Source organism: Phyllobates terribilis, unplaced genomic scaffold, assembly GCF_046119375.1.
Source record: "Phyllobates terribilis strain yellow unplaced genomic scaffold, ASM4611937v1 Scaffold_134__1_contigs__length_4944459, whole genome shotgun sequence".
Taxonomy (NCBI): Eukaryota; Metazoa; Chordata; class Amphibia; order Anura; family Dendrobatidae; genus Phyllobates; species Phyllobates terribilis.
The window spans coordinates 710,611-724,453 of record NW_027362894.1 but is presented as its reverse complement, the minus strand read 5'-3'; the positions used below and the strand labels follow the sequence as shown (position 1 = coordinate 724,453).

General features: G+C 48.3%; 6 non-coding genes across 6 annotated transcripts; all 6 read left to right on the top strand.

Annotated features, from left to right (window-relative positions):
* The first annotated feature begins 4,977 nt into the window (after positions 1-4,977).
* On the top strand, positions 4,978-5,170 carry LOC141204245 (U2 spliceosomal RNA). Its single transcript, XR_012275212.1, has one exon. It is a non-coding gene; the product is annotated as a U2 spliceosomal RNA (small nuclear RNA).
* A 1,115-nt stretch (positions 5,171-6,285) lies between these two features.
* On the top strand, positions 6,286-6,476 carry LOC141204494 (U2 spliceosomal RNA). Its single transcript, XR_012275356.1, has one exon. It is a non-coding gene; the product is annotated as a U2 spliceosomal RNA (small nuclear RNA).
* A 2,599-nt stretch (positions 6,477-9,075) lies between these two features.
* On the top strand, positions 9,076-9,261 carry LOC141204377 (U2 spliceosomal RNA). Its single transcript, XR_012275306.1, has one exon. It is a non-coding gene; the product is annotated as a U2 spliceosomal RNA (small nuclear RNA).
* A 1,115-nt stretch (positions 9,262-10,376) lies between these two features.
* Positions 10,377-10,567, top strand: LOC141204493 (U2 spliceosomal RNA). Its single transcript, XR_012275355.1, has one exon. It is a non-coding gene; the product is annotated as a U2 spliceosomal RNA (small nuclear RNA).
* Positions 10,568-11,682: 1,115 nt separating this feature from the next.
* LOC141204492 (U2 spliceosomal RNA) lies at positions 11,683-11,873 on the top strand. Its single transcript, XR_012275354.1, has one exon. It is a non-coding gene; the product is annotated as a U2 spliceosomal RNA (small nuclear RNA).
* A 1,115-nt stretch (positions 11,874-12,988) lies between these two features.
* Positions 12,989-13,179, top strand: LOC141204491 (U2 spliceosomal RNA). Its single transcript, XR_012275353.1, has one exon. It is a non-coding gene; the product is annotated as a U2 spliceosomal RNA (small nuclear RNA).
* The last annotated feature ends 664 nt before the right edge of the window (positions 13,180-13,843 follow it).

Sequence of the window (13,843 nt, the reverse complement as noted above, 5' to 3'; positions counted from 1 at the left end):
TGACGGGGATCTTCTTCGTCACCTTCGCCACTGTGAACACCTGCAGGAGGTTCTGGGAAATGGTAAGCGCAAAAGGACCGGATAATTCTTTCTCTGCCTTTACAGGTAGCTTCCCTATCCAGAGGGATGAAAGGAGGATCACGGTCTCCATGCGCAACCCGCACACCCCAGGCAAAGACATCTGTACCTTCCTGAGACGCTTCTGTTTGGTTGTGAAGGAACCCTCTCACATCCTGAATGGACTCGGCTTCTGGACAGGTAAGTGGTCGGTGACCGTTAGACTTCACAGGGACCTGGCGTACTCAGACGGACTTCGGCACCTGCCCCCGACATTCTCCCTGGGCAACTCCTACGGCCTCATCTATTACCCGGACATGCCGCGGAACTGCAGGAGATGCGGCAAGAACGGCCACGAGATGAAGGACTGCAAGGAGGATGCCTGCAGGATTTGTCGAGTGACGGGACACAGCTCGAAGGACTGCCCGAAGAAGACGTCCTGCAACCTGTGTGGGCTGGCGGCTCATCTGTACAAGGATTGCCCCAGGCGTGAGAGATCCTGGGCATCGGTGGTTGCGACGACCCCAGCTACGGAGGACAAGGCCCCGACGACCAGGCCTGTGAAGGTCAAGGACGCGACGACCAAGGCCCCAGCGGCCAAGGCCGAGACGACCAAGGCCAAAGCGGTCAAGGAGTCGGTGGCCAAAGCCCCAGCGACGGTCCCAGCAGCTCCGAAGCAGAAGAAAAAGTCAAAGGAGGGTAAGAGTTCTGTCACCCCTCTCTCGATCCCTCCCCCTGCCACCCCCGTCCAATCCCCCCCCACCCCGGCCACCCCTGCTGAGGATTCCACTTCCTCTTCCTCCTTCCCCTACTCCTCAGCAGGTGTCCTTTCCCCTGCCCCGGCAGCCACTCTCCCTCCCCAGACCATGGTAGCGGTGGAATTAACCTTTCCTCCACCCGCCGCTATCTATTCCGAGGAGGATTTTCCCCTTCTTGTCTCCCCAGTTCCAACCCGGGGAAAGAGGAAGGTGGAGGACAGCCCTGCTACTGAATCCTCCAAAAAGAAGATTCTGGATTTCGTAGGCGAAAAGGAGGATACCCTCCCTGAGCCAGAAGAGATGGAGCACATGGTTGAGACCCTGGTGGCCGAGCCAGAAGAGGAGGAACTGGTGGTCGCCGAGATTGAGGCCGCGCTGCTTGACCAGATGGAGGAAGAGGGCCTGCTGGTGATCCCGTCACCAGCAGTCAACACCGACGAGGGACCACCCGACCGGAGTGGTAACTAAGGTGTATTGCCTGCGCTAACTTTTTCTTTTTTCCCTACATGATGGCTAATATTAACTTATTTTCCATTAATGTCAGGAGCATCAAGGACAAGTTCAGACGTCAGACTATTTATGCCTTCCTTACTTCCCAGTTGTGTGATGTTTATATGTTGCAGGAATGTTCCCTTCCCTCCTCTAGGTCCTTCAAACATCTGGCCAGGGAGTGGTCCCACGGTCCATCCTACTGGTCCGGTGGGGGTGACTGCAAGTCTGCGGGGGTCGCAATTCTGATCAGGGGGGGCGCATTCACGCTTGAGTCCGTCCAGGAGCTCATCTGCGGCAGGGCTCTTGTTGTAGATGGCAACTGGGCGGGAGAACCTGTCAGGTTCATCAACGTGTATGCGTCCCCACTGAAGAATGAGCGTTTGGAGCTTTTCCAGACCCTGCAGCTTCAGCTTGCCACCACCAGGACCTTAGTGATGGCCGGGGATTTCAACTGCCCCATCGAGGAGGACGGTCGTAGTTCTGGCACATCTGCCAAGTTGGACATCACGTCCAAGCTGCTCATCGAGATGGTAACCGAGGCCTCTCTTCAGGACGTGGTGGGCTCCATGGGGAGAGGCTCCACGAACTATTCGTGGAGCCGACCCGATGGCTCACTCCGCTCCAGGATTGACTTTGTGTTCACCTCTCGGGCAGTCAGGCAGAGTAGGCACTCGATGGTCTCCTGCTTCTTCTCCGACCACAGAGCCATTCACTTACAAGGTGTCCTCGGCGACGGTTTTCCGTCCGGCCCCGGCTCCTGGAAGCTGAATTGTGCTCTGCTGGCTCAGGATGAAGTCGTGGAGGAGCTGAGAGCAGCCTACGCAATGTGGCAGTCCTACAAGGGTAGCTTCCAAACAGTCTCTGATTGGTGGGAATATGTTAAACTTGAGTTTCGCTGTTTCTTTCAGGCCAAGGGTCGACAACAGGCGTGTGAGAAGAGGAGGGACTTCAGAGGGCTGCAGCGCGAGCTGCGGTCGCTGCAGGACCTTCTTCACTGCGGCTGGGACGTGAGGGAGGAGCTGGAGGAGACCAAGAAGAGCCTGAAAAGGCACTTTGAGGAGGAGTCCAAGCGAATCATCTTCCGTTCCAAAGTGGAGAATCTGGAGAAGGGTGAGAAATGTAACTCATTCTTTTTCAGGAAACTTCATGCCGGTCACACGCCCCTGAACGAGCTGCGAGACGAGAGCGGAAACATGCGACGTGGGAAGGAGGACGTGATGAGGGTCGTCAGCGACTTCTACAGCGAACTCTACTCCCACAAGACTACCGACCCCGACGCTGCTGATAAGTTCCTGTCAGGTATCACTAACCATCTTGATCCTGCAGGCACGGCAGCCTTGGACAAACCTCTGATGGTGGGCGAATTGCTCTCTGCCGCTAAATCCTTTAGGACCGGCAGGACCCCGGGCAGTGATGGTCTTCCAGCGGAGCTCTATGTAGCGCTGGGAGACCTCATCTGTCCGGACCTGTTGGACCTGTACGAGGAGATGGTGGTGGAGGGTAGAATGCCTCCATCTTTGAGGGAAGGAATGGTCACGATCCTGTACAAGCGGAAGGGAGAGAGGTGCGACCTGAGGAATTGGCGTCCCATCACTCTGCTCAACGTGGACTACAAGATCCTGGCCAAGACGATGGCGACACGACTTAAGACGGTCATCGGACGGATCATCCACCCGGACCAGACCTGCGGCATCCCTGGACGTCGCATCGCAGACAGCCTCGCTCTCGTGCGGGACACGGTCGAGTACATCAAGGTCCGCCGCGCACACGCGGCCCTGGTCTCCTTGGATCAGGAGAAGGCCTTCGACCGGGTTTCCCACGAGTTCATGGGCCGAGCTCTGCACCGGTTAGGTTTGGGTAACATGTTTTGTTCGTATGTCCGTCTGATGTATTTTGATATCCACAGCTCGGTGTTGGTGAACGGCTGGAAGACTGACCCCTTCCCTGTCCTCTCTGGGGTCAGACAAGGCTGCCCTCTATCACCTCTTCTTTTTGTTTGTGTTATAGAACTCTTCGCAGAGGCTATCCGGCAGAATGGAGAGATCAGAGGGATCACCGCACCGGGTCCGGGACGACACGAGGTCAAGTGCTCGCTCTACATGGACGACGTCACCGTCTTCTGCGCTGATCGTGGTTCAGTCGACGCCCTCGTCCAGACGTGTGAGAGGTTCGGCCGGGCTTCAGGGGCCAAAGTCAACTGCAGGAAGTCGGAAGCCATGCTCTTCGGGGATTGGCAGCCGGCCTCCTCCGCCCCCTTCCCCTTCAACATTCAACCGGATTTCCTCAAGGTGCTGGGAGTCTGGTTCGGGAAGGAAGGAGCGGCCCTCAAGTCCTGGCAAGAACGCTTGGCCAAGGTGAAGCAACGGATCGGACTCTGGAGCCTCAGACACCTCACTTGTGAGGGTAAGGCACTCGTCCTGCGTAATGAGGTCCTGCCCGTCTTGCAGTACACGGCGCAGGCCTGGCCCCCACACGTCACTGTGTGCAGGGCCATTACCAGGACAGTGTTTCACTTTGTCTGGGGATCCAAGATGGACAGAGTCAGGCGGGCCGTCATGTACAAGGAGCCTCGCAAGGGTGGGAAGGGCGTTCCAGATATCCCCACCCTCCTGCGATCCTCTTTTGTGTGTGATTGTGTCCGCCGGACTTTGCAAGTCAAGAATGGCTCCGCGGGCAGGTCCATGTCTCGCTTCTTCCTGCTTCCTCTTTGGAGGCGACTCGGCTGGGACAAGTGGGACAGCTCCTTCCCCTACAACTGGACGACGCCATGGTTCTACGGAGACGTCGTTCGATTTGTGGGGGAGCATCAACTGGAGGGACTCAAGCCCGACTTGTGGAAGCCCAAAACTATCCACAAGCTAATCAGAGCCAAGGATGATGTGGAGAACATCACAGGACTTCACCAGGACACGCTGGAGACTGTGTGGACAAATGTGTCGTCTGACAGGCTGACCAACGGGCACAAGGACTTGTCGTGGATGGCGATTCAGGGCGGACTGCCCGTCCGGTCATTCATGCATGCCCGGAACCTGTGCAAGACCCGGTACTGCCCAAGGTGCCCCTTCGTGGAGGAAACATCTTTGCACACTTTTTGGGACTGCGGATTTGCACAGCGCCTATTGACTGCACTTGAGGACGACCTGAGGAACTCTGTCCCCAGGGCGAGCCTATCGCACCATTCTGTGCTTTACGGACTCTTCCCTGGGGTTCATACCGTCGGAGCCATCCAGGAGGCTTGGCGCCTTATGAACTGCTTCAAGGATGCCGTTTGGGTCGCCAGGAACCGGCTCATCTTGAGGAGGGAGAGGATGTCCATCCAGGACTGCCGCAGGCTGATCCACAGCCTGCTCAGAGACTATTCCATCATGGACGGTCCGGAGGACGAGGACGAGGACTAAACCCCTCCTCCCCCTCTCCCCTTATGTGTCTTGTCTTTCAATAAAGCTTCGGGCCTGTGATTTTCCCCTCCCCATCCCCTTTTTCCCAATCCCCATCCCTTATCACGGTTCGTCGTACTGTATTGATTGACATGCTTTTTCTTTCAGATTGAGTGTTTTGTGTAGCATAGGGGTGTGATGTGTCTAGTTAGTGCGTCGTATCCTCATGCTATGTAAATATGATGTAGAATTCTGTGTGTACTGGGCTGCGGCACTGTACACTGTCTGTTAACTTATTTTTTGTGCTAATAAAAGATATATTCAATCAAAAAATCTGTTCTTATCAGTTTAATATCTGATACGTCCCCTATCTGGGGACCATATATTAAATGGATTTTTAGAACAGGGAGATGGAAAAAGAGCTTGCTCTGTCCACTCCACGCATTGACCTGGTATTGCAGTATCTCCAGGACCGGTGCACCCCTTCTTTAATGCAGTTTCTAAAATCAGAAAGAATTGAATTCAATGTTTTTTGTTCATTTTGCTTGTTTGTCGGATTTTGGGATGGACCCTTTGGCTTTGCTTTTCTTCTCCTCATTGGATTTTTCATGTTCAAAGTTGCAGAAGCCAGATTACAAGCTCATTTTGGTTCAACTTCAGCAACTGTGCATTGCATTGCCATGTAATGTGATGCAATGCTATCTTTCTAGCTCTCCCTTTTTACTTCCTTTTGGATAAACAGACATATTAGGCAAGCATTTTGGAGCTTTCACCTAAATAACTACAGGTGGTGAGATAAGCTGCACAATATAATTGACCTTTCAGTATATTGTTGCACACACACCATCTATTTAGCAAATGCCCTTGTTATCAACAGCAGCCTTTTAAACTCACCTGAGCTAACAGGTATGTGCGCTGGTTACTCTGCTGCGCTTAAAATTTCTTTTTTGGTTTGCTACAATGCCTTTTCTGAAACGTTGTCTCCCTCTGCTGGAACACTGACTTCTTTCATTTAATGCCTGCAGACTATAAAAGAGAACCCAACCCAAAAAGTTTGGTTGATTAGTCTGTGGCATTCTGTTAAACTGTTGCTTATGGCGGTCTCTGTGAGCTTCTCAGCGACATTCAGCCAGCCAGGTATCCTGCCTGCAGTAGATGGAATGTGGCAATGGAACGCTGGCTGCGCGTGTCATAATAGGCTCTGAGCCTTTATATACCTGTGCACAGCAGCAGCCACCTTCAGTCTGCTGCTGGACAGCCAGCAGCAGCAGCAGCAGGAGAGGTATGTAATCAGGAGCCCTCCTGCTAAGGGTAGACAGCTGCTCGTTCCACCCCACCCCCCGCCTTAATTGGTTCTCCTCCCTTCCAACGGTGTTGAGGCGGGTGGGAACAGCAGGGGGTGAAGGTGCTGTGTTTAAAGAGGTGGAGTTATGCAGATCTAAAACGCGTGGATTGCAGCAGCAGCAAGCCGAAAAGTGCAGGCATGTAAGGGATCTAGAGGTTGACAACATGTCTTCTTAACGGGAGTCCAGGAGCTCATCTCCACAAATGGACTTTTCAGGATCCTTGGGTGGCTCCGTAGTTTGAAACCAATTCTGGTTATCGCTTCTCGGCCTTTTGGCTAAGATCAAGTGTAGTATCTGTTCTTATCAGTTTAATATCTGATACGTCCCCTATCTGGGGACCATATATTAAATGGATTTTTAGAACAGGGAGATGGAAAAAGAGCTTGCTCTGTCCACTCCACGCATTGACCTGGTATTGCAGTATCTCCAGGACCGGTGCACCCCTTCTTTAATGCAGTTTCTAAAATCAGAAAGAATTGAATTCAATGTTTTTTGTTCATTTTGCTTGTTTGTCGGATTTTGGGATGGACTCTTTGGCTTTGCTTTTCTTCTCCTCATTGGATTTTTCATGTTCAAAGTTGCAGAAGCCAGATTACAAGCTCATTTTGGTTCAACTTCAGCAACTGTGCATTGCATTGCCATGTAATGTGATGCAATGCTATCTTTCTAGCTCTCCCCTTTTACTTCCTTTTGGATAAACAGACATATTAGGCAAGCATTTTGGAGCTTTCACCTAAATAACTACAGGTGGTGAGATAAGCTGCACAATATAATTGACCTTTCAGTATATTGTTGCACACACACCATCTATTTAGCAAATGCCCTTGTTATCAACAGCAGCCTTTTAAACTCACCTGAGCTAACAGGTATGTGCGCTGGTTACTCTGCTGCGCTTAAAATTTCTTTTTTGGTTTGCTACAATGCCTTTTCTGAAACGTTGTCTCCCTCTGCTGGAACACTGACTTCTTTCATTTAATGCCTGCAGACTATAAAAGAGAACCCAACCCAAAAAGTTTGGTTGATTAGTCTGTGGCATTCTGTTAAACTGTTGCTTATGGCGGTCTCTGTGAGCTTCTCAGCGACATTCAGCCAGCCAGGTATCCTGCCTGCAGTAGATGGAATGTGGCAATGGAACGCTGGCTGCGCGTGTCATAATAGGCTCTGAGCCTTTATATACCTGTGCACAGCAGCAGCCACCTTCAGTCTGCTGCTGGACAGCCAGCAGCAGCAGCAGCAGGAGAGGTATGTAATCAGGAGCCCTCCTGCTAAGGGTAGACAGCTGCTCGTTCCACCCCACCCCCCGCCTTAATTGGTTCTCCTCCCTTCCAACGGTGTTGAGGCGGGTGGGAACAGCAGGGGGTGAAGGTGCTGTGTTTAAAGAGGTGGAGTTATGCAGATCTAAAACGCGTGGATTGCAGCAGCAGCAAGCCGAAAAGTGCAGGCATGTAAGGGATCTTAAGGTTGACAACATGTCTTCTTAACGGGAGTCCAGGAGCTCATCTCCACAAATGGACTTTTCAGGATCCTTGGGTGGCTCCGTAGTTTGAAACCAATTCTGGTTATCGCTTCTCGGCCTTTTGGCTAAGATCAAGTGCAGTGATTTAGCGATTGCTGCCTTGGTTTTGGTTGGAGGTGTCTGGGGTACCTGGCTCGTCGGCCTTGGGGGATCGTCCTTACTTAATTGTGGGGACTTCACCCCCTTGCTGCTATAGGCGTGTCGGCTTAGTCCCCAGACAACGGGAAGCGATCATACTCGCTCCTTCTGTGTGTTGGAGTGGAGATTACGCTCATTCTGTTGGAGAATCATGGCAACAGAGGCGGAGTTGTGGCCGAAGTTGGAGGTTCCAGAACAATCACGTGTGGAGACCGCTTTCCGGATTTTTGTCCGGAGAGACTGTCAGAAGGTTAAGGACTTTCGGTTTATTATGAAGGAGATCATCTTGGGTGTCGCAAAGGTGAAAAAAGAAGACATCGTGGCAGTTATGGATTATCCCCAAAAGGGTGTCTATGACGTGTTTTTTGAGTCTAGGAAGATTTTGGAGAACTATATGGATTCTTTTGATGAATTGAGACATGAGAAGTTTGTTGGAATTCGGTTTCAACGTCACGTATTTAGTAGTGAAAAGATGGTGACAGTGAAGATGTTTTCACCACTGGTTCCAGAAGAGGACATTGTCACGTTTTTGAGTGGTTTTGCCAAGTCTGTAGTATCAAAAGGTAAAGTAATGAATGAATTCGGAGTATGGACGGGAAAGTGGAAATTTTTTGTGGAATTTAACATGAACAAGGATAGGAGTTTTTCCTACCCGCCTCAAAGGTTTAAGCTTGGTAAAGTAAGTGGGAATTTATTCTTTAATGGGATGGATTCCTTTTGTTCAATTTGTGAGGTATATGGTCATAAACGTGAAGACTGTACTGCAGAAAAGTGTTGGAAGTGTAAAACGGAAGGACATGTTTCTAAATCATGTCCAGTAGAAAGGAATAAGTGTAACCTGTGTATGGAAATTGGGCATAGGTTTAAGGAATGCCCAAAGAGAAAGAGTAATAAGGAGAAGATGGAAAGTGCAAAGGCGGAAAAGAAAGAAAAAAAGAAGATGGTAGAGGTTCAGAGGCAAACAGAAGAGGAGGAAGCTGATAAAGAAATGGACAAAGTTAAAAAAGGGATTGCGGAAATGAAGGGAAGTGGTGTGTGTTTTGAAGCTTTTTTTCCAAAGGTAATCGCAAGTGTGAAGGCAAATAAAGAGAGGTTTTTTGAAACCTATAAGGTGGGAAGGACATGGATAGATTATGTGAATACAAACTTTGAATCTTTCTCGCAAGAGAAAGGACTGTTGGAGTATCTAACATATTATGCGTTGAAGGGAGGAATGCAGTAATGTGTTTTGTTTCCTTCCTCTATATATTATGTGTCTGAGAGGAAATACTGGTTGTTGTTTTGTTTTTTTTGTATATGCATTAAATAATGTTTTTTTGTTTTAAAATGACACGATGATGGATTTGGTCCATCACCGTTTTCAGAAGTATGGAATCGAGATGGTACTTGTAATCTGAGTGTTATGGAAAAAAAAAAAAAAAAAATCTGTTCTTATCAGTTTAATATCTGATACGTCCCCTATCTGGGGACCATATATTAAATGGATTTTTAGAACAGGGAGATGGAAAAAGAGCTTGCTCTGTCCACTCCACGCATTGACCTGGTATTGCAGTATCTCCAGGACCGGTGCACCCCTTCTTTAATGCAGTTTCTAAAATCAGAAAGAATTGAATTCAATGTTTTTTGTTCATTTTGCTTGTTTGTCGGATTTTGGGATGGACTCTTTGGCTTTGCTTTTCTTCTCCTCATTGGATTTTTCATGTTCAAAGTTGCAGAAGCCAGATTACAAGCTCATTTTGGTTCAACTTCAGCAACTGTGCATTGCATTGCCATGTAATGTGATGCAATGCTATCTTTCTAGCTCTCCCCTTTTACTTCCTTTTGGATAAACAGACATATTAGGCAAGCATTTTGGAGCTTTCACCTAAATAACTACAGGTGGTGAGATAAGCTGCACAATATAATTGACCTTTCAGTATATTGTTGCACACACACCATCTATTTAGCAAATGCCCTTGTTATCAACAGCAGCCTTTTAAACTCACCTGAGCTAACAGGTATGTGCGCTGGTTACTCTGCTGCGCTTAAAATTTCTTTTTTGGTTTGCTACAATGCCTTTTCTGAAACGTTGTCTCCCTCTGCTGGAACACTGACTTCTTTCATTTAATGCCTGCAGACTATAAAAGAGAACCCAACCCAAAAAGTTTGGTTGATTAGTCTGTGGCATTCTGTTAAACTGTTGCTTATGGCGGTCTCTGTGAGCTTCTCAGCGACATTCAGCCAGCCAGGTATCCTGCCTGCAGTAGATGGAATGTGGCAATGGAACGCTGGCTGCGCGTGTCATAATAGGCTCTGAGCCTTTATATACCTGTGCACAGCAGCAGCCACCTTCAGTCTGCTGCTGGACAGCCAGCAGCAGCAGCAGCAGGAGAGGTATGTAATCAGGAGCCCTCCTGCTAAGGGTAGACAGCTGCTCGTTCCACCCCACCCCCCGCCTTAATTGGTTCTCCTCCCTTCCAACAGTGTTGAGGCGGGTGGGAACAGCAGGGGGTGAAGGTGCTGTGTTTAAAGAAGTGGAGTTATGCAGATCTAAAACGCGTGGATTGCAGCAGCAGCAAGCCGAAAAGTGCAGGCATGTAAGGGATCTAGAGGTTGACAACATGTCTTCTTAACGGGAGTCCAGGAGCTCATCTCCACAAATGGACTTTTCAGGATCCTTGGGTGGCTCCGTAGTTTGAAACCAATTCTGGTTATCGCTTCTCGGCCTTTTGGCTAAGATCAAGTGTAGTATCTGTTCTTATCAGTTTAATATCTGATACGTCCCCTATCTGGGGACCATATATTAAATGGATTTTTAGAACAGGGAGATGGAAAAAGAGCTTGCTCTGTCCACTCCACGCATTGACCTGGTATTGCAGTATCTCCAGGACCGGTGCACCCCTTCTTTAATGCAGTTTCTAAAATCAGAAAGAATTGAATTCAATGTTTTTTGTTCATTTTGCTTGTTTGTCGGATTTTGGGATGGACTCTTTGGCTTTGCTTTTCTTCTCCTGATTGGATTTTTCATGTTCAAAGTTGCAGAAGCCAGATTACAAGCTCATTTTGGTTCAACTTCAGCAACTGTGCATTGCATTGCCATGTAATGTGATGCAATGCTATCTTTCTAGCTCTCCCTTTTTACTTCCTTTTGGATAAACAGACATATTAGGCAAGCATTTTGGAGCTTTCACCTAAATAACTACAGGTGGTGAGATAAGCTGCACAATATAATTGACCTTTCAGTATATTGTTGCACACACACCATCTATTTAGCAAATGCCCTTGTTATCAACAGCAGCCTTTTAAACTCACCTGAGCTAACAGGTATGTGCGCTGGTTACTCTGCTGCGCTTAAAATTTCTTTTTTGGTTTGCTACAATGCCTTTTCTGAAACGTTGTCTCCCTCTGCTGGAACACTGACTTCTTTCATTTAATGCCTGCAGACTATAAAAGAGAACCCAACCCAAAAAGTTTGGTTGATTAGTCTGTGGCATTCTGTTAAACTGTTGCTTATGGCGGTCTCTGTGAGCTTCTCAGCGACATTCAGCCAGCCAGGTATCCTGCCTGCAGTAGATGGAATGTGGCAATGGAACGCTGGCTGCGCGTGTCATAATAGGCTCTGAGCCTTTATATACCTGTGCACAGCAGCAGCCACCTTCAGTCTGCTGCTGGACAGCCAGCAGCAGCAGCAGCAGGAGAGGTATGTAATCAGGAGCCCTCCTGCTAAGGGTAGACAGCTGCTCGTTCCACCCCACCCCCCGCCTTAATTGGTTCTCCTCCCTTCCAACGGTGTTGAGGCGGGTGGGAACAGCAGGGGGTGAAGGTGCTGTGTTTAAAGAGGTGGAGTTATGCAGATCTAAAACGCGTGGATTGCAGCAGCAGCAAGCCGAAAAGTGCAGGCATGTAAGGGATCTAGAGGTTGACAACATGTCTTCTTAACGGGAGTCCAGGAGCTCATCTCCACAAATGGACTTTTCAGGATCCTTGGGTGGCTCCGTAGTTTGAAACCAATTCTGGTTATCGCTTCTCGGCCTTTTGGCTAAGATCAAGTGTAGTATCTGTTCTTATCAGTTTAATATCTGATACGTCCCCTATCTGGGGACCATATATTAAATGGATTTTTAGAACAGGGAGATGGAAAAAGAGCTTGCTCTGTCCACTCCACGCATTGACCTGGTATTGCAGTATCTCCAGGACCGGTGCACCCCTTCTTTAATGCAGTTTCTAAAATCAGAAAGAATTGAATTCAATGTTTTTTGTTCATTTTGCTTGTTTGTCGGATTTTGGGATGGACTCTTTGGCTTTGCTTTTCTTCTCCTCATTGGATTTTTCATGTTCAAAGTTGCAGAAGCCAGATTACAAGCTCATTTTGGTTCAACTTCAGCAACTGTGCATTGCATTGCCATGTAATGTGATGCAATGCTATCTTTCTAGCTCTCCCCTTTTACTTCCTTTTGGATAAACAGACATATTAGGCAAGCATTTTGGAGCTTTCACCTAAATAACTACAGGTGGTGAGATAAGCTGCACAATATAATTGACCTTTCAGTATATTGTTGCACACACACCATCTATTTAGCAAATGCCCTTGTTATCAACAGCAGCCTTTTAAACTCACCTGAGCTAACAGGTATGTGCGCTGGTTACTCTGCTGCGCTTAAAATTTCTTTTTTGGTTTGCTACAATGCCTTTTCTGAAACGTTGTCTCCCTCTGCTGGAACACTGACTTCTTTCATTTAATGCCTGCAGACTATAAAAGAGAACCCAACCCAAAAAGTTTGGTTGATTAGTCTGTGGCATTCTGTTAAACTGTTGCTTATGGCGGTCTCTGTGAGCTTCTCAGCGAAATTCAGCCAGCCAGGTATCCTGCCTGCAGTAGATGGAATGTGGCAATGGAACGCTGGCTGCGCGTGTCATAATAGGCTCTGAGCCTTTATATACCTGTGCACAGCAGCAGCCACCTTCAGTCTGCTGCTGGACAGCCAGCAGCAGCAGCAGCAGGAGAGGTATGTAATCAGGAGCCCTCCTGCTAAGGGTAGACAGCTGCTCGTTCCACCCCACCCCCCGCCTTAATTGGTTCTCCTCCCTTCCAACGGTGTTGAGGCGGGTGGGAACAGCAGGGGTTGAAGGTGCTGTGTTTAAAGAAGTGGAGTTATGCAGATCTAAAACGCGTGGATTGCAGCAGCAGCAAGCCGAAAAGTGCAGGCATGTAAGGGATCTAGAGGTTGACAACATGTCTTCTTAACGGGAGTCCAGGAGCTCATCTCCACAAATGGACTTTTCAGGATCCTTGGGTGGCTCCGTAGTTTGAAACCAATTCTGGTTATCGCTTCTCGGCCTTTTGGCTAAGATCAAGTGTAGTATCTGTTCTTATCAGTTTAATATCTGATACGTCCCCTATCTGGGGACCATATATTAAATGGATTTTTAGAACAGGGAGATGGAAAAAGAGCTTGCTCTGTCCACTCCACGCATTGACCTGGTATTGCAGTATCTCCAGGACCGGTGCACCCCTTCTTTAATGCAGTTTCTAAAATCAGAAAGAATTGAATTCAATGTTTTTTGTTCATTTTGCTTGTTTGTCGGATTTTGGGATGGACTCTTTGGCTTTGCTTTTCTTCTCCTCATTGGATTTTTCATGTTCAAAGTTGCAGAAGCCAGATTACAAGCTCATTTTGGTTCAACTTCAGCAACTGTGCATTGCATTGCCATGTAATGTGATGCAATGCTATCTTTCTAGCTCTCCCTTTTTACTTCCTTTTGGATAAACAGACATATTAGGCAAGCATTTTGGAGCTTTCACCTAAATAACTACAGGTGGTGAGATAAGCTGCACAATATAATTGACCTTTCAGTATATTGTTGCACACACACCATCTATTTAGCAAATGCCCTTGTTATCAACAGCAGCCTTTTAAACTCACCTGAGCTAACAGGTATGTGCGCTGGTTACTCTGCTGCGCTTAAAATTTCTTTTTTGGTTTGCTACAATGCCTTTTCTGAAACGTTGTCTCCCTCTGCTGGAACACTGACTTCTTTCATTTAATGCCTGCAGACTATAAAAGAGAACCCAACCCAAAAAGTTTGGTTGATTAGTCTGTGGCATTCTGTTAAACTGTTGCTTATGGCGGTCTCTGTGAGCTTCTCAGCGACATTCAGCCAGCCAGGTATCCTGCCTGC